General features: G+C 46.1%; 1 long non-coding RNA gene across 1 annotated transcript; it reads left to right on the top strand.

Moving 5' to 3' along the window:
* The first annotated feature begins 1,175 nt into the window (after positions 1 to 1,175).
* On the top strand, positions 1,176 to 26,679 carry LOC110342035. Its single transcript, XR_005876358.1, has 3 exons — positions 1,176 to 1,608; positions 1,725 to 1,783; positions 26,298 to 26,679. It is a non-coding gene; the product is annotated as an uncharacterized LOC110342035 (long non-coding RNA).
* Positions 26,680 to 27,765: the final 1,086 nt, after the last annotated feature.

Below are 27,765 nucleotides of genomic sequence, written 5' to 3' on the forward strand. Positions count from 1 at the left end.
TGTGTGTGTGTGTGAGAGTGTGAGTGTGTGTATGTGTGTGCGCATGTGTGTCTGTGTGTGAGTGTGTGTGGTGTGTGAGTGTGTGTGAGTGTGTGTCTGTGTGTGTGTGGGTGTTTCTGTGTGTGTGAGTGTGTGTCTGTGTGTGTCTGTGTGTGTGTGGGTGTTTCTGTGTGTGTGAGTGTGTGTCTGTGTGTGTGTCTGTGTGTGGGGGTGTTTCTGTGTGTGTGAGTGTGTGTATGTGTGTGTGGGGGATGTGTGGGGAGATGTGTGTGTGCCTGTGTGTGTGGGTGTGTTTCTGTGTGTGTGAGTGTGTGTATATGTGTGTGTGTGTCTGTGGGGGGGATGTGTGTGTGTCTGTGGGGGGGGATGTGTGTGTGTCTGTGGGGGGTGTGTCTGTGTGTGTGTGTCTGTGTGTGTGTGTCTGTGTGTGTGTGTATGTGTGTGTGTGTATGTGTGTGTGTGAGGGGGTATGTCATCTGCATCATCACTGGAGGCGCTGGCAGTTCCCACAGGCTCAAAAGAATAATCTCAGAGATTGGTGCCCAAGAGGAAGGGCGTGGCTAAGGCGGTGGTTGCTGTTTTCTCAACCTCTAAGCTCCTGTTGTGTTCCTCATTTCACAGGCTTGCGGCCACGGTTGCAAGAAAAGTGGTGACAGAGGAGGCCTCTCTGACAGCGTGGTCCTCACGCCTGAGACTTCCAACCACTCTGCATTACACACTCGAGGAAACAGGAAGTGAAGTTAAAAGGAAACAGGGGGCTGGGAGTGGTCAACTTAACACCGGGAGAAGGCAGGGTTCTTTACAATGACAGTCATTTGTGTCAGTGTCAACCGTCGGTTGACTCTGACGTCTGAGTGCTAGAGAGCTGTGCAGCCTACAAAGCCATTTCATAGTTGCGAGTGTATGGAGCCGGGGCCAATTAACGACTAAAATAAGTACTTGTTATAGAGATAACCCAGAGCAGAGGAGAGAGAGCAAGCCGTCTTTGCAACCCTGGCACCTCCTCCCAGAGGGCACGGATGGGTAGGGAAAGGAACAAAGGGGCGGAGCTCCGTCCTCTAGAACCTGCCTCCTTCTCCCCTTGGCTTCCCTGGCATCCAATCCCGTTTTGTACAGGACTTTGACCCATCCCTCCTCCCTCTCAATTTTCACTCCTAAGAACCCACTTCTTAGGCACTTCTTCCTGCCCAGGACTCCCTGTAATGTGAAGGTGTCTGTTAGGGCACCTTCCCCTTTGAGCTCCGCCTCAGAAACTGAGACAGGAGGCTAGTGCTCAGAACAGGAAAATGACCAGCTGGATCAGTGGTGAGAGACTGGAGTGTAAACAGGGCTGGGACAAAGAGAAGGTCACCCTTAAGTGGGTCAGGAGACCCAGTGGATGGAGTGGGCCTGGACAGCTCTCCCGGAGGCCTGGCCCTGCCACACCCTCTCCAGGGCCAGGGTGACTCAGCACTTCCCATCACTACAAAGGCCAAGCCCAGGAGGCCCTACCCAGGCTGACGGCTGCGAAACCACACTGTTCTCCTTCTGGCCCCCGGAACATTCTCTGTCCGTACAGTAAAAGGTTGTTCCAGACCGGATGGGTGCAGCTCATCCCAATATTTGATGGTACTTTCCTTTCCCTTGAGCCGACAGATGGAATTTGCTATGCTTTGGGCCGACGCTGGCCTCTTTTGTCAGTATTGTTTTATAATAACTACCATTTATTGGTGATCTATCTCTAGGTGCCAATACTATGGGACCAACGGGAGACTCTGTGTACGTCTCAGAAGCTGACAGTGAGGTAAGAATTGTCGTGTCTATTTGCGATGAGAAACTGGAGGCATGGTGATGACGTTATGTTATGGGGTACTTGAAGAGAAAAACTCCCGAGAGGCCTGAATAAGGTGAATGGGACTGTCCCCAACCTCTACAACTCTGCAACTGTGAGGTGCATCTCTGGAGATCTACAGCAAGCTAGCGTTGTTTACAGAAGTGGAGACAGCAGTTAAATGGTCAGTTAACCTTTAGCTCGGCGTCCCGTTGTATGGAATTTAGGGTTGGTCCAGACACCTGTATTACCCAAGATAGTTCTAGCACTCACTGTGCACTTGGGAGTACTTTCAGGAGATGGTATAACTACACTTCAGTAGTCTACCACAGTTGAATTGTTCAAGGAGTGAGAGTCTGACTATCCCATACATTTGTGTGTATGCACAAGCCTACGTTTGTGGGTGCGAGTCAGACAGAGGCAGGGCATTGCTTTCCGAATGCGAGTCAGACCCACGGCAGCAAAGGCTTGGCGTTGCTTGTTCCCTTGCCCTTGGCTGTAGGCATGCGGAAAGTGCCCTTCATGCACTGGGTTAGGGATGTGTAATTACAGAGGTGAGGTGAGTGAGACAGCCTCTCTTGAAGGCTGATACTCTTTCTTACGTAGCTGATGTTTTCCGCCCTGCCGCCTGGAGAGTAGGAAGGGATGGTTCCTAGTTGATAACACGGGCTGGGGTGTAGTCAGGTTGGGGTGGACAACTTTGGTGCTTGGGCCCCATAGTGCAGGGGCCTGAAAGCCGGCAACTACTATTATTTCTGGTCCTGCTTTCTTTCCCCGTCAGTGACTCTAAACTGCCTTCTCCTTTGATCCAGCTGAGAAAGGAGTGGTATCCTGGATTTGGGACTAAAACCTCCAGCTTTAAGACTCCAACATTAAAAAAAAAAAACTCTTTCTCCACTGATGTTGTCAAACAAACTGGTTATTCTTCCTTCAGGAAAAGAAAAAGCAAAAGCAAAACATTTTGCAATTCTTATCTCATCTCCCCTATTTACTTTTTTATTTTTATTTGGGGCTAGTGCTAAGGATGGAACCCAGACTTGCTAAGCAAGTTCGTCACCACTAAGCTACAGCCCTCTCCAGGCCTCCATTCAGGGACACCCCTGACACTTGCCTGGCCTCAGCAAATTCCGTGGCCATCCTTAACTCTGAAACCACGTGGCTGAAGCTGCCAAGTTGGGCTGCGAGCTGAGCTGGAATGTGGCCTCTCATTCAATTACATCTTCACCAGCTTTCTGTTTTCCATGGTTTTCTTCACTGCCAAAGCTCGAATTTCTCTGTAGACCAGGCTGGCCTCAAACTCAGAGATCTGCCAGCCTCTGCCTTCCCAGTGCTAAGATTAAAGGCATGCGTCACCACACCCAGCTCTAAGCTTTCCTTCCTTCCTTCCTTCCTTCCTTCCTTCCTTCCTTCCTTCCTTCCTTCCTTCCTTCCTTCCTCCCTTCCTTCCTTCCTTCCTTCCTTCCTTCCTTCCTTCCTTCCTTCCTCCCTTCCTTCCTTCCTTTTCTTTTGCCAGGGTCCTGGAGAAATCCCACAGAAGACTACCATCCATGTATGCAATCAGCAAGAGCATTAATTATTCCAGCATGATGGGACTGTCCATCCCACACAAAGTCAAAATAGGGATGACCCTGAGGAGCTCCTTCTAAGCATAGACAAGGGCCTAATGTCATTTTATCTATAATTGACTTAAGCAAGTGGCAACGGCATTAATCTGTTCTAATTGACTAAGGGTAATGTTGGGCCTGAATATGATATTTTGGGTATAGGCCTCAGCTCAATTCCAGGAGCTCGAATCTCCTACTGTCTTCTAGATGTTGGCTGGTTACCTCTGGATGGCCTGGCCACAGTGGGCTTGTGTACATGCATTCTAGGACCATCTCTAGGGTTAAAGGAAATGTTTCCTAGTCAGCCTTATATACATGATAATAGATGTCTTCTGCTAGTGTCCCCGCTTTTGGAAAGCTATTTAAGAGGAAGCTTGAATAAACTGTGGTCTCCAGTATTAACTGGGAGCCCTCCTGATATGACATGATGCCTCTGTCTCATCCTTAACACCACTGGGTAGCTAGGACTTCCCTGATCCACACTCTCCCACTCAGGTCTGGACCAAAGACATCAGTCCGGAATAGATGGCCCCTGCAGCGTAGGACTGATACAAGCCGGATCCCAGCAGCGTAATTAGGGGCTTTTCAGGAGTACAGTTTTCCATTTGGAGGCAGGCCTGGACAAGTCCCAGGCTTTGTCCGTGTTTGGTTATCTGCTGACTGTGACTCAGGCCTGGCCTGACCTGGTACTGCATGTCCTCCATGTCAGTGGTGGGTGTTGGAGGTTGATTGTCCTTTCTTCATGGCTCTTCCTCAGAAACTGCTTGCTCAGTCTCAAGAAACTGAAATTGAGGTCTGATACCTGAGAGAAGACTGGGCAGCCTGTTACGGCATCGGCTCAGTCCTGTCACTTTCTTCCCTTCTTTTTTGTAGATTTTAACAACCCGTTTATTATCTCTTTAGCCCTTCACAGCTCACCCCACACAGAGGAAAGGCAATCTGTAGTGGGTCATCCATTCTGTCCTTTATGTGAGGGGATGGCTCACGCAGAACTCATGTCAGCTGCTGCTGGTACTGCAGAGCAAGGGGGCGCCTAGGTCACCCATAAGGGTGACCGCACCTGGGAGTGTTGACTGAAGGCAAAGCTCTCCCAACAAGGCATGTAGCTCAGTGAGGAGCACTAGCCTAGTATGCAGATGACTCTAGGTTAATCTCCTGCACTTTCAGTGGGGTTAGAGAATTGGCAGAAGTGTTGTGGAAACAGGAGGAGGGTTTTTGTTTTGTTTTGTTTTTTGTTTTTGTGAACAAGGTCTCACTGTATAGCCCTAGCTGGCCTTGAACTCACAGAGATCCACCTGTCTCTGCCTCCTGGGTGCCGGTTGTTAAAGGCATGGGCCACCACACCTGCCAAGAGGAAGTTTTTGACGGAGGAGCTGTTTGCAGGTAGCAGAATGAGGATCCCAGGCTGTCTGTGGGCTGTGTGTGTCTTTGCTCTTTAGAGGGAAAAGAGCAATGTAACAAAAATGCCCAATATCCCATCGGCATTTTGGAGTTGCCTTTTCCTTCTACAAGGACAGTGGAGGTGGTCAGACAGAGAATGGCTGCTGTGAGGGATCTGAAGTCTGTTCCTGACCAGTTGAAGAATATCTGGGAGTGCAGGTCATGCACATAAAAGACAAGTAAGACAGCAGCAAAGACCACCTTTTATTTTTTTTAAAGATTTATTACATATACAGTGTTCTGTCTGCATGTACGCCTGCATGCCAGAAGAGGGCACCAGATCTCATTACAGATGGTTGTGAGCCACCACGTGGTTGCTGGGAATTGAATTTAGGACCTCTGGAAGAATAGCCAGCACTCTTAACCTCTGAGCCATCTCTCCAGCCCCAGCAAAGATCATCTTAGTCACCAGCACGGAGGACGGTGCTAATGCTGAAGCTTGGAAGCAAACTGAAAACACCAGGCTCGGTTCACTCTCAGCCGGCAGGAAGACGCCCCCTTTGGTGCTCCAGAAGCTGGTGCACGCTAACCAGTAGCCCGGGGCTGAGAAGCTCTCAGAGTCCACCATGGTGTGTGCTGGAGACCCTGGGATGCAGAAACTCCGTTTTCTGACTCACAAGTTCGAGGTCACTGCACACCTAGCCATCTGTCCCACCGTCTGGTCGGGACGGCTCTGAGCTTTCCTTTACTTCGCCTTCACAGGCTGGAAACTTAGCTGGGTGGGATCTCGCCCGGAGGTTACCACTCCCTTTATTCTGTTTCTTAATCTGTTTATCTCCTTTGAGCACAGGATTTAGCTCCATTTCACTTCCTTGTACTCCTTTTCTCCCCAGATTTTACAATGTCTGTTTTTGCTTCCTCAGCTTGCCCCTTTTCATTTTAGATTTTATAAATGTGAATACTAGCAACCGCATGGCAGAGTCTATACTAGGCTCTTTTGAGATTTCCTCTGTCAACAGAATTAATCCAAATCTCTTCACTTTAGGCTCAGGCAGACTCTGGACAAGGACAAAAAGCAACCACATTCTTCACCAAAATACGGCAAGAAAGATCTCCAGGAAACATTAAAATGTTTCTCCTTTGAAGCCTCTTGAGCCAGCCCAGCCCAGTTCAAATCACTCTTCCATGCTCCTGTTAGTGTGGCCCGTTAAGCAGCACTTAAAATGTCCAACTGCTTTCCTAACCCAAACTCCCAAAGTCCAAATTCCTCCAGACAAAAGCAAAGCATGGTCAGGCCTATTACAGCAACACTGGTACTTCTGGTACCAGCTTCTGTCTTAGGGTTTCTGTTGCTGTGAAGAGACACTATGACCATGACACCTCTTATAAAGGAAAACATTTCATTGGAGCCGCATACGGTCTCAGAGGTGTAGTCCATTATCATCATGGAGGGACATGGTGGCCCGCAGGCAGACTCGGTGCTGGAGCTGAGAGTGCTACATCTTGATTGGCTGGCAACAGGAAGTGGGTGTGGCTTGAGCATATATGACCCCTCAAAGTGCACCCCCAGGGTGACGCATTTCCTCCAACAAGGTCACACCTATTGCAACAAAGCTGCACCTTCTCATAGTGCTACCACCTTTGGAGGACATTTTCTTTCCAACCAGCTCATGTGGTACGTGAGTGCCTCAGTGGAGCATTGTCTGTGTGGTTACTCAGGACGCACCGGCTTGAGGACAGAGAGATAGGTGTTAGAGAAGGCTTCCCGTTTAGTGGGTCTGCAGTTGTTCAGAGAATCACATCTACCCATTAATAAGTATTAACGAAGACAATGGATGCTTTTATACAAATACTGGCCCCAGGACTACACCTAGGATTTGGGATTCAGGAATTGGGAGCCCAGCCACCTCAGTCAGGGGTTTATAAAGGCAAAGAATACAAAGTTACAATTTGTTCTCTTGCTAACAGAAGGTCATCTTATGTAAAGCAAGCTTGTTTACAGAAGCAGAAACAGCTGCGTAAAAAAAAAGTAACCCTTAATAGCCCTTAACATTTGGAGGTCTAATTTTGCTTTGTAGTTCTCTTAAGCACAGGGATTTTAAACTTTTAAACACAAAGTTAGCTTTCAGCATAACGTTAGTCACCATGCCAGAAAAGGTGAGCATTTATAGAGAGCCGGGTACGGGGCGAGCTTTGGTGAAGGGAGAGTAATCCCAAGTCAGAAACCAGAAATTTACGTTAAGAACTTGCAAAGACTTTTCAAAGGACTCTGAGCAGTGTGCAAAGACTAAAGCCAGATCCTCAGAGCTGCAGGTTTAAGGTACAAAGGGGTGAGGTCACAGAGCCCTTGGGATCCTGAGGGGGTTTCCTTCCGGGGAGTACCATGTAGTCAGGTCTACCTGCAGAAAGAGTATTCTGAGCATTAGAATGAAAAACAAAATTTCAAGAAGCTTACGAGCGGAAAATGCACCGGCTTAGAGGGTTTTAGGAATGGAGCAAGTTAGAGGCAGAGATGGTCAGATCTCTGGTCCTAGCAGTAAGAAGGAAGAAAGAAGTGAGTCTGAGAAATGCTTAGGAAATAAATGACTCCGTAACCAAGAGAAAACATGAGAACAAATCAAGGGTCACTCCTGGGGTTCTGGCCTGGCACCAGCTAGTGAGGGCGGCCTTGGTGGTTCTGCTGTGACTGCTGTAATGTGTAATCTTCATTGTCAAATTGACTGGATTCCCAATCATCTAGGAAACACAGCTCTAGGTGAGTTAAATCACACCTAGACTAACTGATTTAACTGACAGAGGGAAGGTTCATCCTGAACGCAGGTGACACCAGCCCATGGGCTGTGTGCCCTGACAGTTAATAAAACAAGAAAAAAGTCCAAAGCGAAGGGAGCCTCCAGACTGCTCTCTGATTCCTGACTGTGGTCATAATGTATCCAACTCTCCCTGTTATGGATTCCTTCTTAAATCACGAGAAAAATCCTCCTTCCTTAAGTGGCCTTTGTCAAGCACGTTGCCACAGTAATGAGAAAAGTCATACCGACTAAATGAAAAACAAAAAAAAGAAGAAATAAAAAGGAAAGGGCATGTGACGGCTTATAAGCGTGGAGGAGGAGGAGAGTTACTGTAGATATGGGGACAGTAGAGATGGGGATATCAGGGAGAGCCCAGAGCGGTCATGACCAGACTGAGCAGGGCCATGTATACATGGAGCCGGGCAAGGGAAGGGTGGGGGGGACAAGATGCAGCCAGGAGAGCCAAAGGTACAAAGAGAGAGGGTAACCCAAACGTTTGGATTATATGGGGAACAGCAGCCCAGGCCCCTGGGCTGGGGAGTTCAGGGCAGGGGGTGGGGTACGCCAGCCAGAAGGGCCTTGTAACTGGCAGGGGTTGAGGGAGGGGGAGAACCTGGAGGCCAATGTCTGCTTTGATAGGTTAAATAGGCACCCCAAGCCATTCTTCCCAGGCGTGAAAGCCAACACTGCCTTACCCATGAGGCGGTTCACCGGGAAGGTTGAGAGACTTCATGCGGAGACTCTTGCATGCGCCTCTTCAAAGGTGATAGAGGAGAAGAGGCCCTGGAAATGTTGTCTTCTAAAAATCCATCCTCTTTCTCTTGAAGGGGTCCCAAGCCTACTTCAGCTGATATTAGCTGCAGATACAGACCCCAGATCCACCCCCAGCTCGTCCGTTACTAGCCCCTGACATCTCCTCCAGACAGCTGCATTGTGTCAGCCGTAGGCTCAACATCTTGGTCATCACCCCAGTGGCTTTTGTCAACTTGACAGTCTAACCGAGGAGTTGCCCGTTGCCTCCTGTCTTAGGTTTTTATCGCTGTGAAGAGACACCATGACCATGGCATCTCTTATGGAGAAAACGTTTAATTGGGGTGGGCTCGATTACAGTCTCAGAGGTTCAGTCCACTAGCATCATGACAGGGAGCGAGGCAGCATGCAGGCAGACATGGTAGCTGCGAGTCCTACATCTTGCAGGCAATAGGAAGTCAGCTGAGACACTGGGTGGTATCCTGAACATAGGAAACCCGAAAGCCCGCCCCCACAGTGACGCACTTCCTCTAACAAAGCCATATCCACTTCAAAAAAGCCACCCCTTCTAATAGTGCCACTCCCTATGAGCTTATAGGGGCCAGTTACATTTAAACTACCACACCTCTTTTGTCTAAAATTAATTTCTCAGCAGGTGCTTATAGTTTCAGAAAGATAACTTTTGACTGTCAGTCCTTTGAGACCTATCTGCCTGCAAAGTGCTTTCCCGTGACTGTTTTGTTGAACTCTCTTGCTTGCTGGTCATTTTCCGTGGAATTCCCAGTAGTCATTCAGCAATGACTATGACTGTGGCAGTTTCCTCCCTGAAAACCACCTGACACTGGCAAACGTCACCCTTTACTGTGGCCAGAGAGTACATTTAGCATGAGGTCACACTTCGGAATTCCCTGCTCGATGACGTTGGGTCAAGAGGCAATTTACATTTTAGAATATTAACCTTTGGCCATTCGTTATCTGATAGTCCCTCTATCTGTAACTGGTCGTCACCTGCAGTCACAGGGCTGGTCTGACCGGGTCTCATCATTGTTGTCTGCTGCATTGTCACCTGGTAAATGACTTCTGAGAGTTCTTCTGTTATCTGGGCAGCTGCTGTGCCTTGTATGAAAAAGAATCTCATTTCACTTTCTAAGCGTTTCTTCCTCATAACACCCCACCGGCTTCCACAGGATCTCATTCGGACACACTAAAATGGGACGCATCCTGTCCGTTTATTATCTTGGCAAGCTCAATAAACAAGACACTCTCTGTGTGTGCTTATGTTAGGGCAGGCCTACCATGGTCTAGGAAGAACATGCTGTTCAGCCTTGTGTTACAAAAGCTGGAGCCCCTCTGTGAGTTCGAGGCCAGCCTGGTCTACAGAGCTAGTTCCAGGACAGCCTCCAAAACAATACAGAGAAACCCTGTCTCGAAAAACCAAATAAATAAATAAATAAATAAATAAATAAATAAATAAAAGCTGGCGCTCTCTTAAGCTCTTTGGCGATGTCCTTCAGTTCTCTGTGGAGTGAGTTCTATCATGGGGAAAGTTCTACAGAAGGAAAGGAAAGTGAGGGCAGCTTTCCCTGTAGGACACTCCACATCCTGTGGAGGTGATTCGTGCCAGATGTTCCTTAGGGCTCTTCTTCACAATCCCACGCCTGTGACGTGTCACTCGGTGGAAACCAGAGGGGCGGTGAGGCTGGTGGCAAACCCCAGGGGCTTGTCCTGGTTGAAGAGCTCAGGGGAATATCCACCATCATTCCTCATTAAAGAAAAGGTCATTTCCAACCAGGCACGGAGGGAGTTGGCGGCAGGAGGATCAAGAGTTCAAAGACAACCTCAACTACTTACAGCGTTCAAGGCCAGCTTAGGCTATGTGAGACAACAAAAACAAACAGTCCAAACAGAAAAAAAAAAAAGACATTTCCATTGGGTAAGCAAGAAGATTTGGACAGGTGCAGCAGAGAGACAGAGAGAGAGTCCATTGTGTGTGTGTGTATCCCCATTATGTATATGTGTCTGTGTCCATTTTTTTTTTTGAGAAAATGCTGTTTTCTCTAGCGTTAATTCCTTCCGTGTGCCAGGTCCTTTGGTGTCTGTTGCTTTGGGGGCCGTAGGGATGCTGTGCGTTGGTGGCTGGAGTAAGAAAGAGAAAGAAGCTGGGCGGAGCCTGAGGAAGGTGGGTAGGAGATGGTGCTGGGTGGCCTGAGCAGGCATGGACTCCAGGCTAGGGGCGAGGTGTGGAGTCCTTGATTTTCAGAAGCAGTCAGGAAGGAGCACTTAGTGGGACACCAAGCTTCCTTTCAGTCACACACAGCGTGAACTCTGACCCTTGCTTCCACCAGAAAACTACAGAGGAGAGCAAAATGATATACTCTCTGGTCAATGCAGAACCAGCACTAAGGAGCCCGGTGCTCAAACAAGGCCAGAGCCCGTGTATTCTGCACACATTCGTGCCTAACCGCTAACCGCCTTTCTCTTTCCCCTCTGTTCTGTTGGTGGTTAGCTAAGGGGAAGGAGACAAAGGAGGAGGTATTTTACATAAAGGGAACTAGAAAGATATCAGAGACCTTCAAACATTTTTTTTTTTTTTTTGTAGCAGGTTTTACCTCTTACCCCTCCTCCCCCTACCAGCCCTGACCGAGAACACAGTATGGTGCCTGAATAAGGTTTTCCCCAGCTTTTGATCTGGTTGAACAGCTACGGGCAGTCAGTGGCTGCTGAGGGTAAATCAGTTTCCCCAGTGATGTGCCCAGTGATAGGTTCCCACTCCTAAGCCGTCAGCCCTAAATTATGTACATGCTGGTAATGCCGGTGAGATTCAGTAGGCTTTGTGTGTGTGTGTGTGTGTGTGTGTGAGAGAGAGAGAGAGAGAGAGAGAGAGAGAGAGAGAGAGAGAGAGAGAGAGAGAGAGAGAGAGAGAGGGACGGGGGGGGGGACAGGGACTGGGACAGGGACAGAGATAAGAGGGAGAGGGAGAGGGAGAAAGAGTGTCTGTTGTTAGGCTCAAAGGAAACTCCAGTTCCTCAGACTCCAAAAGGCAGTCCCAGTGAGCTGTCAGCCTGGACCATAGGAGGATTTCTGGCATTTGGATAAAAGCCAGCATTCCTCGGGGACTTGTGAAACCGGTTTTCAACTAGCTAAAGGGAGTTCTGGCAGAAGGGACATATGGCTACCTGTGGTGCCTATTAGCCTTTCTCAGCTCTTGCTGGCCTCCAGGCTCCTTCAGTATCACAAGCTCCTGCTACACACTTCACAGTCCATGCTAACATCCTAGCCCTTCTTCCTACCCTAAACTCCTGACAGCTAACATTCCCTCCCCACAGCTACTCATTCCCACAGTCTTGCTCCCCCCTCCCCCACCTCATCTGTGGTGTGTGTGTGTGTGTGTGTAAAACAACAATAATCACAGAAGAAACACGAATTTGAGTCAGGGTGGGGACGAGACACAGGGAGGAATTGAAAGGGAAAGGGGGTAGAAATTATATAAACACACACACACACACACACACTGCTCTTGTATGACATTCTCAAGAAATTAAGGTTAAATTAAAGAAGACTTCCCAGCTTCTGGCTATTACACAGGTCAACACTCTGTTGTTCCAGATGACACAGCTGACCCTCAAAGGTCAGTGAGGGCGGGAGGACCCTTCCTCAGAGCTGACTCAGCTCAGAGCTGACATCCTCGAGGCGGTGGAATTTGTTAAGTTCCTCCTCGGCTGCCGCGGCTCTTCCATCCTCCTTTGTCGGGCCCTCCCGCTTCTTTGCTGGTGTCCTTGATCCTAATGCATCTTCTGCTCATTATTTTTCAAGCTGTGTTGCTATTTCACTCCAGTGTCCTCTGTTTCCTGTGGTGGCCAGCAATCTGTTTGCCTCATTAGTGGCTTGGAGGATACGGAGGGAGCTGAGCGTTCTTGTAACTATTGTCCTATCATCTATTTTGAATCTAGATCGATTGATCTCAGCGCAGGGCAATGTGATTCAAATTGTGACCTCAGCAAAGCAGCTCAGAGGCCTTCCTCTCTGACAAATGGGGTTCCAGTGCTCCTCGTGGGGCTGTTATCCCGAGTGGGGTGGACAGCAGGAAGGATATGCATCCACTTAGCATGTTGTGTGTGAGATTACCTGGATCTAGATTAGGAAAGGGCACAGTCATTCTTGTTAGGCTGCCCGCTGAGGTCTGCCCTCCCTCCCTCCCTTTGAGTCAAAGCAATAGGAGGAAAGTATCCAGGGCACCAGGCAACTCCCTTGTCCTGACCTCCATAACCTGTTGCTTCTATTAATTATGGCTTATTTTTAGAGCTGATACAGAAAAACAAAACTCACGTACACTTATGAGGTGTAGTGTGATGCTCCCACATATACGCATACTTTGTGAAATGTTCAAATCAGGGTCAACAAACCAGTCTCCTTACGTGATACATTTCTGTGCCATCTGCATTTATAACCAAACGGGATTACTCATGCTGCCTCAATGGGAGAATCAGAAAAGTCACAGCTCTGGAAGTAATATCTGAAACAGAGAAAAGAAAGGGCTACACCATGTGTCGCCTACTCACTGTGATCTTTTGGGGGTGAAAACTCCAGTCATCCGAGGCTGTGAGCCTTATAAAACAGCACCCCAATGTTCTGTCTCTCACAGAGATGCTGTGTTCATAAGTATTTTATCTATTCTGGGATCTCCTCCGTCCTAAGTATGTCATAAATATTTACTAAACCGGCAAGTGACTCTCGTTGCCTATAATAGTAGCGTGGGGAGCATAGGCACAGTTAGTCATCAGGGCAAACACTAGCCATGTCCGTAATTACAGGAGAATGAATGGCATGAGGCCTTTTACATCTATGTCTTTGTGTCCATTTATTTTGACCATCAAGAATCAGTTGTTGCCGGGCGTTGGTGGCGGACGCCTTTAATCCCAGCACTCAGGAGGCGGAGGCAGAGGCAGGCGGATCTCTGTGAGTTCGAGACCAGCCTGGACTACCAAGAGAGTTCCAAGACAGCCTCCAAAACCACAGAGAAACCCTGTCTTAAAAAACCAAAAAAAAAAAAAAAAAAAAAAAAAAAAAAGAATCAGTTGTTGAGGCATGTACTGCTCTTGCAGGGAAACCAAGTTCAGTTCTTAGCAGCCACATCAGGTAGCTAATAAATGCCCGTGACTCCAAGGAATCTGATGCCTCTGGTCTCCTGGGCACCTGTACTCACAGAGACAAGCATGTATGCCTACACAGGAACACACATGCATACTTACACAGATACATGCATGCATACCTATACATTTAAATTTTGTTTCAGTTGTGGGGCTAGGGAGTTAGTAGTGTTTGCATGTAAGTATGAGGACTCGAGTTCAGTCTTCATTGGACAGTTTGGTACTGTGTGCTTTTAATCCCAACACTGGGGAGGCAGAGACAGGCAGATTCCTGAGGCTTGCTAGCCAGCCAGTCTAGCCTAATTGTCAATCCCCAGGTTGCAGGGAGAAGCCCAGGATGAGATCCAGCTGTACGTCATTTTCTCATTTAGTGATCAGTGTGGGAGGGACCAGCCCATGGGGGGGGGTGCCATCCCTGGGCTTCTGATCCCGGCTACTATAAGAAAGCAGGCCGAGGAAGCCAGTAAGAAGCTCCATTCCATGGCCTCTGTATCAGCTCCCGCCTCTGAGATCCTGCCCTGTTAGCCAAATAATCCCTTTCCTCCTCAACTTGCTTTTCAGTCATGCTGTTTCAATTCCTTACAGCAATAGAAACCTTAACTAAGACACTAGGCATTGTAATTATAAGTGGTTCTTTTGTTGTTGTTGTTGTTATAAGGAACTGTGTTTGTGTTTTGATTCATTCATCAATTATGTGGCAGGCTGTGTTAGACACTTACATCACAAAGACAGACAAGATCCCACCTACATGGCATTTAGAAGCTGAGCCTCAGAGAAAGTACCTGAAGTTAGGATCCCAAAATGAATGTTCCCTCTAAAACACAGTGCCGGTTGTTTCTAAGGAACCTGCATCTTGATGATCTTTTCCGCGATGGCCCATTTTAAATTCTTACAGAAATCCCATGCATTCAGCATTATTATCTCCAATTTATAAATAGAGAAATCAGACAGTGAGAGTTAAAATAGCTCCCGACGATCACAGAGCTGTGTGCCCCTCTGCTTAGCCTCAGGCCTCACATTGCTGCTGCCTGGGACCCTGCCTAGGAGGAATTGTCCACACGCTTCAGACTGTAGGAACTCATGGCCAGCAGGCAAGTGAATAAAGTTACTAAGCAGAGGAGTCGTACGCCGCCCAGAGAGAATAAACAATGTCTGGGGGCCAAGGAGGGATTTAACATGAGACATCCTTGAAAACTAAGGCCAAGGGAAAGGGCTTTATTGAGTAGAGCGCTATAGGGTATCACTTTCACGTTGAAAATGACTTATTATCCAGTGGAAATACAATACATGAAAGGTAAGATTATTTTACTCCTTAATCTTTTTGGTGTTGCTATTGTTTTGATCAACAAATACGTGCATTATATAATACTCATTGAGTAGGATGTTGAACTGTTTTTTTTGTTTTGTTTTTTTGTTGTTTTTCAAGACAGGGTTTCTCTGTATAACAGTCCTGGAACTAGCGCTGTACACCAGGCTGGCCTTGAACTCACAGAGATCTGCCTGCCTCTGCTTCTCCAGAACTGGGATTAAAGGCGTGTGTTACTACCCCCCAGTGATGTTAAACTGTTTTAGCAGATGGGTCTATGAGTGTTTTGCTGTGTTCAAAGTATTTTAATTAGTGGAAATACTAGACAGTTATTCTGCAGCCTCATGTTCATTATAATCAAGAAACTATAATGTCACTGTTATTTAAGTAAGAATGATTTAAAGTATTATCTGTAATAAAATAGCTTAAACACTTAACTACACAATATTTTTACCTTCAGTGACTTCATAGACTATCTAAATTTCAATTGTGGACTGTCTTGGTCAGTGTTCTCTTGCTGTGTAGGGAGGGACACCATGACCACAGCAACTCTTATGAAAGAAAGCATTTAATTGAGGCTTGCTTACAATTTCAGAGATGTATTCCATTATCGTCATGGTGCCGGAGAATGGCAGCATGCAGGCAGACGTGGTACTGGGGAAGTAGTTGGTATTTCTGCTTGTGGACCTGCAGGAAGACAGAGACAGGAACTGGCTTGGGATTTTAAAACCTCAACCCCCCCCCCCCCGCACTCCAAGACACACGTCCTCCAGCAAGGCCACACCTATTCTAATAAGGCTATCTCTCCTAGTACCTCTCAAGTCATCCCACTCCTTGATGACCAAGCATTCAAATATACAAGCCTTGCCAGGCGGTGGTGGCACACGTCTTTAATCCCAGCACTCGGGAGGCAGAGGCAGGCGGATCTCTGTGAGTTCGAGGCCAGCCTGGTCTGGTCTACAGAGAAAGTTTCAGGACAGCATCCAAAGCCACAGAGAAACCCTGTCTCAAAACAACCAAGCCTCTGGGGGCCATTCTCGTTCAAACCGCCTCAGGAGTGTTTTGGACCTAGCTTACATGCCCCTACTATGTTACAGAATGACTGAAAATAATCAAAATACTTATCAGAAAGCAAAACCTAACACAGTCCGTATAGCTAGACATTGAAGTAGTTACTCATAAATTGACCCTGACATGATTCTTTAATACAGGCAAAACGAATATAGGCCCCAGATCCCCAAACCCCAAATCCTTGGATTCTGAAACAATATACATTTCAGATTGTTCAAACAGTAAACTCTATGTAAACATTTCCAAATCTGAAAACCCTGCCATCTGAAAGACTCCTGGTCCCAAGCGTTTTGGATGTTGGATGGATAGCTTGCAACACACCATGGCAGTCTTTCTTTTTGATTCATCCTGCGTTAGTTAACAACTTCCGAGGAGTTACACATAGCACTTTTGACATTGCTCCTTTGAGATACTGCTGTGCTCATATTACAAGATGCTTTTGGTCGGCTGGGCTAATGGTGGATGCTGTAGTTTGGTGTCTCAGCCAAAACAAATCGCAGAATTCAGCAAACCCACAAGGAAGTTTATTGATAGGGGAGTGAAAGAGGAAGTCAGGCCGTGGACTGGGCAGGGGGAGTGGTGAAGAGGGTACGTGGATGTTTATGTCCCACCCGGTTTAGCTGTTTAGTGCCATGAACACACAGAGGCGTGTATTAATTATAACTGTTTGACCGATGGCTCAGGCTTCTTATAGGCTAGCTCTCTCTTAATTATTAACCCATTTCTATTAATATGGTGTTGGCTCACCGGTGATGCCCAAACCTCTTGCTCCCTCGGCAGCTACATGGCGTCTCACTGGAGACTCACTCTCTGCATTCCTCTTTCCAGAATGCTCCTAGTCTGGTAGCCCTGCCTATACATCCTGCCTGCCCATTGGCCAAAACAGCTTTATTTATCAACCAATATGAGAAACTTATGTTCACAACATACAGAAGGACTTCCCCCATCAGAAGAGATAGCAGGGGGTGGGCAGAGCTTGGCTTAAAAGGGGCCCTTTGCCCATGGGTTCTGAGTCTTATGTAGTCACACAGCACAGGATGTGCTATAGGCCCCCATCCCAGGCTGACTAAGCATTTGCCTGAATACTGATAAGCACATGTGGGGCTGTAAGACTCTGAGGCTGGCTTGGTGGCTTGGTATTTGCCTGAGTGCTGGCAAACACATCCTGCTTGGTGACAGGGGGCAGGCTAGCATAATGCCTGGATGCTAACAGTGGACACAGAAATACCTTATTGGCAATAATTCAGTTTGCATTTTAGTGAGTGGTAGCAGCATCGTGACCTTTCCACAGAGCTTCCTCAAAATCAGCTCCAGTATGTCACCTCCAGCTGATCCAGAGCGTCTCTGAGTTCTTCATAGTTCTCACAGTGACCATCAAATTATGAGCCACCCCAGGGCTTATTCTCAGAGAAAGTGAAGTTTCCCAGGACAGTGATATGTTCCCTCATTAAACCAGCCAGGGCTCCTTTGTAAAACATGGGTCTGACAATGTGGTTATCATCATTAGCCAGAGGCTCTCTGCAGTTTCACAGACAATGTCATGAAACTGTCATGTTGAGCATCTATTTCTTCTGGCTGAATGTCATCTTTAAGAAACAGTGTTTCATTGGACAATTCACTGAGAGCAAACTGAGTTGGAATTCGCCAACACAAAGCTGAGACAGAAGAAGTGTGTGTGTGTGTGTTTAAAATGGGATATTGGATCAAAGGAGATGTTTTAACTTGTGTTAACTGATTTAATTCTCCTATCATCTCTGAGACAGACCCTAGGTTAGGACCATCTTGTAGGAGATGAATTTGAGGCACGTGGTGATCTGGTAACTTACCTGCTGTTAAGTGGCAGAACCAGAGTTTAGTTCCTAATTGTCTCACTCCAGAAAATGCACCTTTACTAAAGGCTATGCTGTTTCCTCAGGACAGAGATCTGTCTAGGGCACCAGGACCACACCAGAGGACAACACATTTAAAAGAAACAGGAGCTGGAAAGTTATGGAAATGATAATGGTACCTGTCAGGAAAGCCATTCTCGTGGCTCAGGGCAGGAAGTGGGAATTAGGAATGCAAGCCTAGGCTAAGCTGTGCTTCATAGTTTCCATGGCAATGAGAGGGAGGCGGTAGAATCTAGACATGGCTCAGGTGTGGAATAGTTTGGTGCTGAGGTGAATCGTAAACCCGCTAACATTATTAATGGAGCAGGAGTAGAGGTGACTAAATTTTCCAGTGGTGGAATTTAGGGAATTGGTGGGATGTAATATTGGAACATGGGTTTTGGAACCTGGGGTTACTATCAAAGCTAAAAACTGTATTGTGTCATATCTGAAGAATTTCAAACCAATACATTAGTTAATTGTTTATATCTCACTAATGTGTCAAAATGCAACCACTGATTCCATCTTAAAATGAGGCCAAATGTAAAAAAAAAAAAAGAATAATACCACAAGTAAGAAAACCGTGAAGCTTCTTTATATACTACTTTATTAACGAAAGCAAACATGTAGGCAGGTATTTTCACTTCTATGGTGTGAAAACGGTGTTGAAGTACTATTTATAATTCTGGGGGTGGGAGAGGGCCGACTAAGGTCAAGATGTAGAACTTGGGAGAACAGGGTAAGAAGATACTGCCATGAGCATGTAAAGAAGCAGTATAAAAGCTACTGACTCACTGATTAGAATTGCTTGATCCACCTAGGGCTTCTTAAATGTATTGTAAGAAGCAGAGCGAGGAGACAAAGGCAAATTTGTTTGGGTAGATGCTTAGGGCTAGAAGATACTTCCTTCATCCCCACCAGAAAGGACAAGTTACGAATATAAAGGGAATAGAGAAACAGCCTTCAAAGAAACAAGTCGTGACCTTATTAAATATGCCCGTGAGATGGAGGACATTTCCTTTTCTCAGTGTTTGGAATATAGAGAAGGTACCACAGCTTACTCATCGTGACAAGTCTGATTTAGAAGGAAACATAACCATTCATGAATCATAATCGAAGTTAGCCATCTGGGATACCACCGACAGAAAAATAGATTTCTCCCATTGGAAGACATTTCAGTTAAGAAAAAAAAAAGTATGTTGCCAATTAGCAATAACAAACAGTAAGGAGGATTCCTATTAGGACCATGAAGGGAAGGGAAAACTGTTAATTAGGGATTCTAAAGAAGGAGAGGAAAATAGAGACCGGATAAGATTCCCTCAAAACCAGTCACACATGATACCGTGTGTGTGGATGGAAGGGAGCTCCAAATAGAGAGCTTTAACAGGGTGTCCTTGGACAGAAGTCTGTGGAGGCGGCAGAAAGTGGGCAGTGGCCCTATGTTGGTACGTTCTATGTACAAAACAGCAGATGACAGGAGTGAGGGAATCAAAGGCATTTTCTGTCTTGAAACATATGGGACTTTAAAGGGAGGTAAAGGAAGAGTTGAGCGACTATTTTTACTCCACTCATTTCTGCAGACTTTGAGAATGCTAGACCTTGCCAAATGTTATCATCATTTAAAAGAGATGGTTAGATACAACATAGTTGGTTGGGATACTTTCAGCCCCAAGTCATAGAAGTGAAATATTAGCTTAAATATTGGGGTACTTGCCTCTCATGTGTCGTGTCTAGAGGTGGCGTGTGGCGCCAGGTTAGCCGCACAGAACCCCATCCAGGCTCTTTTGCTCTTTGCTTTTGCCATTGGGTACTGGATTTGCCTGTCCTGTGGTTGCAAGTGACAACATCCAAAGACATGACTGTCTTTTCACTTGCATTTTTCTTGAGGACAATTACTTTCCCTATGCCTCTTCTCTCCAATACCCTACTGGCTAGAATTGTGTTGTGCTTCCAAGATTAACCAGCCATTTGTAGGAGGGGATTAGTCATGGGATCAGTCATAGCCCAATCCCTGGGAAGCACTTGGCTCCCCAAGGGAAGCTGGCACTGAGAACATTAACATTCTGAGATTGAACATGGGAGATATTATGGGTCATGGGCGGGCAATCACCAATGCTTTCCCAGCCCATAGTGGGCTGCACCATTCCCTAGGTAGGCGGTTCTGGGTTGTATAAGGAGAAGGCTAAGCATGAGCTGTGAGTGAGCCAGTAAGCAGCATTCTTCCATGGTTTCTGCTTCAAGTTGCCGTTTGAGTTCCTGCCTTGACTTTCCCCCAAAATGGGTTGTAACTTGTAAGCTGAAATAAACTTTCCTCCCCTGAGTTGTTTTTGGTCAATGCTTTATCACATCGACAGACATGAAACTAGAACTAAATGTTTCAATGTGCCAAATACGATCTGGGATATCACCAACAGAAAAATAGTTTTCAGTGTCTTTGGAGTTCTTTTGACTGGATTCCTTCACAATAAATATTGCTAAAGTTCAAATTTGGCAGCTCCCTCATTTTCGTTGCCAAACTGCCTCAGAATTGCTGCCAATCTGTTCCTATTTCCTATTGCCTTTCAGCCGAGAGTAAAAGACAGGCTTTGTAAGTTCTACCTGAGGGTGACCAGACAGTTTCCTGGGAGACTAGACCAAGGAAAGGGGAATGCTTAAAAGACACTGGCTTCTATTCTGGCTTACAAGGAAGACCGGCACGATCTGACCTAAGCTTGAAGAAAGAGCTTTAGAAGCTTAAAGGTATCCTCTGACCCTCACGGCGAGGTCGTGGGGACTCCGAGAGCTCTGCCACCTGAAAAAGAACTGTAGGTAGCTGGGCCCTCCCTTTGGATCTCTCTCTTCCAACAACCCTGTCTCATTCCTCTCTCACTGCAAACCTGCTCTGGTGTTTGCCATGTCTGCAGTAGGCAGAAGACAGTGTCTCTTTGACGATGAGAAAGATTCTCAGAGAATCTGATTTACAAATGAGAGAATAGCAGTTAAGGACTCCTAAGAGTTGCCAAACTGGTCACTGAAATCGACTTTTCAATCTAGATCCATCTAGATTGCAAATCTGTAGCCAACAATGAGGCTCGTAGGAGCAATGCTGGCTGACCACCTTGCTGACTAAGGTGTCCTTGAAAATAAATCTGAAGAGCTAGTTCCAGGACAGCCTCCAAAGCCACAGAGAAATCCTGTCTCGAAAAACAAACAAACAAACAAACAAAAAAAAACAAAAAAAAGAAAGAAAGAAAGAAAATAAATCTGATCCGGGGCGTGGTAAATTCTCTTTTCAACCCTCAGCCAAAATGTCTTCCTTTGCTTACCGAAACCTAAAATCGGTAATTAGGAGAATTATTTCTTTCTTTAGTTTAAAACAGATTACCCCATCAGCATAGAGTACTTGGCAAGTTACAGAGACTTTAATGATCTCAATTTTTTCTATGATATCTAGTGACAACAGGGCAGCAATTATTGGCTCCTTTTTCACAGAAGGCAAGGGAGGCACTTGGGGGTAGGATGACTGCTCAGAACACACTAGTTCCCTAGTGTAGATGAAGGTCCTCTTTGGTCCTGTCCTGAGTATTGGGGGTGGAAGCTGGTCACGAGAATCAGGACAACCTCTGAGTGGGCGGAGAGGGAAGGCCAGCTGTGGTGCCTCTTGCTGTGCCCTTTGTTGGGGATACACGAGGCCCAATACCCACGTCCCTTCCTTTCCCCGATCTTAAGTTCTAGCTCAGTACTAGAACTTTTGTTTTGCTTTGGATCAGGGTTTCTCTGTGCAACCCTGGATCTCCTTCTGGGACTCATTCTAGACCAGGCCGGCCTCAACCTAGAGATCCACCTGTCTCTGAGTGTTGGCTACGACTGTGGTACTAGATTGTAACCATACTGTTAGAGTGTTTCCTGGGTGAGGAATTTGAAGTAGGTCAACTCTCAAGTCTTTCTCAACTTTGTCATCTCCTGGCTTAGCCAGAGATGAGGCCATGCTGGTGAAGCGAAATGGCTGAAGGAAACAGGATGGAGAGGTCAGTAAAGACCAATTGGCTTGATTACGTTTGGTGTGAAAGGTCCAAGGTTAGCTAAATGACAAAGTCCAGTGGCATTCTTTGTTAGGAAAGGATAACTCAGGTGTGTGTTGTGTAAAGTTTTACTCTTTTTACTTTTTGTCCTTTTTGAGGGGCCTGCTACCCAGCTCCCAAATAAATCACACATGGAGGCTTATTCTCAGTTACGAATAGCCAGCCTTAGCTTGGCTTGATTCTTGATCTAAATTATCCCATCTATCTTTTGCCTCTGGACTTTTCCTTTTCTTCTGTATATCTTACTTTCATTCTTACTCCATGGCTGGCTGGCTCCTTCCCTCTTTGCTTCCCTTCGTCCTCATTTCTCCTTCTATTTAATTATTTATACTCTGTCTGCCAGGCCCACCTAGTCTGGCTCCTGCCTCACTATTGGCTACTCAGCTCTTTATTAGACAGGCAAAAAAAATCAGTTTAACATAAACAAATGCAGCATAAACAAAAGTAACACACCATAAACTAATATTCTACCGTGTGTGTGTGTGTGTGTGTGTGTGTGTGTGTGTTGTTGTTGTTGCCATAGAAAAGCTCTTCCAATGTGATGTCACAAGTACTGATTTGCCGTGCTAATGGATCACTGTACTCTTTCAAACACAGCCTCATTGTATTATTGACAATACTGCAACCGTGTGAGATAAACATCCTTATCTTAGAGGAGACTTTAACATCATTATCTAAGTCTTTTGCTGGAAATTTTATTAGAGAAAGTATGCAACTTCAATACTAAACCATACCCAAAGTTCTCTATACTATGTTGAGGATAATGAGAAACAATATATTCCAAGGCCAAGAGAGTTTTGACTAAATTTGTCATTGTGTCCATTTTCTTTTTTGGTTTTTTTTTTTTTTTGACACAGGGTTTTGTTTTTGAAGCTATCCTAGAGCTCACTCTGTAGACCAGGCTGGCCTCGAACTCACAGAGATCCGCCTGCCTCTGCCTCCCGAGTGCTGGGATTAAAGGCGTGCGCCACCACTGCCCAGCATTGTGTCCATTTTCAAGCTAACAGGGATTTCATATTTAGCATACTGCATTATCACCATTCTTGGCAATAAGACAAAAATTGCAAACACGCTAAGAAAACCAAAGATTACAGGTGGCAGTCTACTTAAAAATTGTTTGATAAAATTATATATATATGCATATATATTTAGTTTTTATTTTTTTCGAGACAGGGCTTGTCCATATATCCCTGGCTGACTTGGAACTTCCTCTGTAAACTAGGCTGGCCTCAAACTCAGAGATCTGCCTGCCTCTGCCCCCAGAGTGCTCAGACTAAAGGCGTGTGTCACCACTGCCTGGTTTGAATAATATTATTTGATAATAAAGTTCTGCTGCAATCTTATTAGATAATCTGAATGATCTAAATGTGCCATGAAATCATCAGTCATGAATAGGGACTACAGAATGACAGTGGAGGTCAAAGAACACTAAACAAAAAGATGTACAGTGATGATTTTGTCCAAATGAACCTTTGGGCAATGACTCTTAGTCAGGTTCCCACGTGGCAAAGCTTGGCCAGGAACAGCGCTGGAAGCAGATGGGCCTGGGTGTCGGTCACAACCTCACTATTTCCACTGATACCCATGACCTTAGTGGTGTTGGAAACCCTTTGAGCTCATCTCTTCATCTATGAATGGTAAGACTATTCATTCTGACTGTTGTAAGAATCACGTGAGATGTATGAAAAACTTCTGTGCATGTGTGTGCGTGTGCGCGCATGTGTGCATGTGTGTGCACGTGTGTGCCTGCACCCATGAAAACCGGAGGACAACTTTGGGTGCCATTCCTCAGGAGCCACATATCTGTTTTGTTTGTTTCTGAAACAAGGACTTTATGGGACTCAAACTTGTCAAGTAAGTTAGGATTGGCTGGCCAGTGAGCCCCAGGGATCCCGTCCCTGCCTCTCCAGCCAGGAGAGTACCGGGGCACCACCACATCTGACTTTCTTTTCCATTAAAATGTGAGTTCTGAGAAACAAATTCAGGAGCGTGTACAGTAAGGCAGCACTCTTTCTGCCTGCCATCTCCTCAGCCCAACAGTGTGGACCTGTGTGCCTACTGGGTTCTATACCCACCTGTTTCTTTGCTTTCGAGGAAACCATTCGGATACATGGTACATTCGCTTAGGAATTCATCGTAAGCCTGTATACCACAGCCATCCCCCTTTCCTTGATGAAGGGTTCAGCAGGAGACTTCTTCAATCTTCAAGTCTGCTAGCTTCCTCTTCTAACTCACACAAAGGTGCTACGCATATCTGCAAAGACATGCTACAGAATGATCACCTTCACCATATATATATATATATGTATATATATATATATGGACCTTGTCTCTGATGGGGAAAGAGATAAAAAATATTATAATGTCCATAATTAATAATGTTCTACAGCAAACGTTGAGGACACCAGAGACATTTAATCAGACAAGTTGGGATGGGGGCAATGTCCGTGACAACAGACGATGGAGAGATCGTGGGTGATGTTCTAGCAGATGTGACATTCAATTACGTCTCTACTCAACCTGACTGAACATGTATTAAGTTCCACAGACTGTCTCAGTGCTGAATGAAACAGGCTCTCTTAAGCAGAATGCCGCAAGTCCAGTGCTCGGGAGCAGAGACAAGTACAGTGAGTCTCGGTTACTTGGCACATTCTCGGCCTTTGTGGGCTGCAAAGCAAGGCCCTGTGTTAAACAGCAGCAATAAAGCAGTTGCTTCTGTGGTTTTAGTTAGTGGAGGGAGAAAACTGAAGTGAGAGGTACGGAGAGGCGCCTTGGGAGGGTAGGTTAGGCTGCGGGACGGAGAAGTGCTGCTACTTTAGGAGGAAGAGTGGGAAGATTTCTTGGGGAGGTGTCATTTAAGCTGAGATCGGAATGGCAACTGTGGGAAGCTCAAGATGATCATAGCACAGACAGGAGCTACTGCAGAAGGCTTAAGCAAGCAATCCGTTTTGTGCTTTGGGGTCGGCAAAGATGACTGACATGGCTGAATTAGAGTAAGCTAAAGGGGTAGGTAAGAGGTAAGTACATACCAAACATGTGGGAAGCCCAGATCACGGGCCCCGTGAGCTTAGAAGGAAAGAGGCTGGATTAGGTGGTGAGAAACGGTGTGGAAGATATAAGCCAGAGCTAGATTCTGGGGCTGGAGAGATGGCTCGTTGTGTAAGAGTGCTTACTGTTCTTGCAGAGGACCACGTTCAGTTCCCAGAATCCACCATCAGGCAGCTTATAAATGCCTGTAACTTCAATTCCAGGAAATCTGACCTCTGCTGGTCTTGTCATGCACCCACACATATGTAACATACACTCACACATACATATGAATAAAAAAAGAAAATCTTTTAACAACTAAATTGTACCAAACACTATATGGAGGACAAAGGAAATGTTTAATTCTACTAAATATTATGCAAAGAATCTCAAGGAGCTATGACTAAAGTCATTAAAAGAAAACCTCTCATGCCTTTAAGGAACATACATGTGCTACATTCTTAAGCCAAAGTGCCCAACATAGAGACTCCATGACAGCTGAGGATTCTAATGTAACCCCCATTTTTACAACATTTTGAGTAGACTTACCAATATGTCATTATCTATCAGATGGAATGTTTTATCAGAGTGTATGTCACCATGACTCAGTGTTAAGAGGCAGAGCCTAATGCCTAGATGGAGAAGGATGTCACAGAGCAGAACATGGGAGAACTTTGCCTCATAATATAGAAGATGGGCATCGCTAAGCTGACTTTCTCATATCTTTCTACGCCCTCGGATGTGAATGCAAATGAGCATAGCATGAACATTTATCCTCTAACCTCTTGCAACTAGAGGCCATAATAGGACATAATATGAAATGTAGGTGTAAGTGGCTATTTGAAAAGGGAAAACAAGTCTGGAGCTCTTTGAGAGTTGGGCTTTTTCCCCAGCCAGCAGGCTGTATGTCCAAACCCACATTCAGCCAGAGATGCTAGGATGATGGTGTCTAATGTTGGACAAGTTTGAGTTGGGCCTCTTACCGCACTGTTGTAGCTGGAGATGAACTCTGACCCCAAGGTTCATCATGGCACCCAAGCCAAGTAAAGTTGGAAGTGGTTTGAAAAGTCACCATTATTGTTCCAGCAATTCTACTGAAATCTATCCAGAAAACATAAACATGTCTAGTGTATGAGTTGGAGAAAACGTTCAGTGGGAAGCATGCAGCTGTAGGGGAGAAATTCTGTCAAACCAACTCAAAAAAAAGCTACAGGGGAAATCAGCTGCCCCCTGCTGGCTGGGCATCACAGTCCGTGCACACTTGGTGGTCCCGAGTGAAAATGTGGACCAGACAATCCCGAGAACCTGATGGCAGCCAATCCTTAAGAGCCACTGAATCAAACAACACGGAGCACAAGGCTGGTATTTCTGTGTCTCTAAAACGCTCATGCACGAGGGCGTTCATTTTTAACTTCTACAGTCTTAGTTTTAAATAAAACTGATGAAATTTTTGTTTGTTTGCTTTTGTTTTCTCTGTATAGCCCTGACTGTTCTGGAACTCACTTTGTAAACCAGGCTGGCGATTAAAGGTGTGTATCACTACTGCTTGGAAATGTATTATATGGGTACAGCGCATGACCACCAGGCAGAAAGCCCTGGGTTTTATCCCCAGAACTGTGGATGAGGAGGGAGGCAGGCCCCAAAAGTCAGGCTCAGAGCATGTTCTTTTGTCTCCATGTGAGCCAAGACCTTTGGATTTCAGGTGTAGACACCAGGGACACAATGGAGCCTCTGTCCACTGCCGCTGCAACCTTTCTGGTATCCATGCTTTGTGCCCGCAACTTGTTCTTCCAAAGTACACAAAGTAAAGCAACCCTTTAATGTTTCTCTGCAAATCAAATCTTTGAATAGGCCACGTGTGATCTGTAGGGACAGAGAGTTCTGGCAGAGTATTACAAAGTTAAAGACCTGTGAGGGGGAAGCTTCATGAAGGTGATGGCATTTCATCTCCTCTCCGTGGATGGCTGTAACTCTTAAGATGAAGATGGGGCCGGGCGTCGGTGGCGCACGCCTTTAATCCCAGCACTCGGGAGGCAGAGGCAAGAGGATCTCTATGAGTTCCAGGCCAGCCTGGTCTACAAAGCAAGCTCCAGGATAGCCTCTAAAACAATACAGAGAAACCCTGTCTCAAAAAAACAAAACAAAACAAAACAACAAAAAGATGAAGATGGGGGGCTTAGGGCACTCATTGGAAGACCAGGAAGCAAGACGAATGATGAAGTCAAAGCAACAAAAAGAGCTGTGTACCAGAAATGAAGACCGGTTTAGTTCAGGAAAAGAAGGAGCTATATGGAAAGAAGTGAGAGAGAGGCAGGGCAGGTTAAGAGTGTTGGCCTTTAGCATATCTGTAAGGGTTTGGAACAGCTATTTACCCAGGTGGATAAGCCAAACAAGGGACACAAGAGTAAATAATGAGCCTTACTGGGCATGAAACATGGCCCTGGGAACCTGGCATGAACTGAGGCCACGTGTGCTAGAAATCAAGATGTGAACTTGAATTTCATTTTAAAATCAACTGCTCCAGAGGACACTAAAAGGAGCTGTGAATGAATTACAATTGTGTAAACTGAACACAGGGGAAGATAATTCACTGGGTATTTAATATATGGCAGTTTAAAAAAGAGGAAGAGAAAAAGAACTTTTGAGGTTGGATTAAAGTACAAGAGGGACACTCCGGTGGAATGTCCAGGCACGTGAAGACAACGAAGCTGATGAGACAGGTGGAGTTGAGCATGAGTCACTTACACGAGTCAGCCCGTGAGTTTAGTCTGCCGTAGGGACACACAGGAACTACCAGCGCTAGCACGCCCTGAATACAGGACCCACGCTGTGACTGGGAAAACAGAGGACTATGAAGACCTTGAGAAAACAGACCCCGCTGTGATTACTGATATGAAAAAGGCAAGTATGTTTCCTCAGCTGCTAACTTCTCAGAAACGCTTATCCCGG

Source organism: Mesocricetus auratus, unplaced genomic scaffold, assembly GCF_017639785.1.
Source record: "Mesocricetus auratus isolate SY011 unplaced genomic scaffold, BCM_Maur_2.0 Super-Scaffold_15014, whole genome shotgun sequence".
In the NCBI taxonomy this organism is placed as follows: domain Eukaryota; kingdom Metazoa; phylum Chordata; class Mammalia; order Rodentia; family Cricetidae; genus Mesocricetus; species Mesocricetus auratus.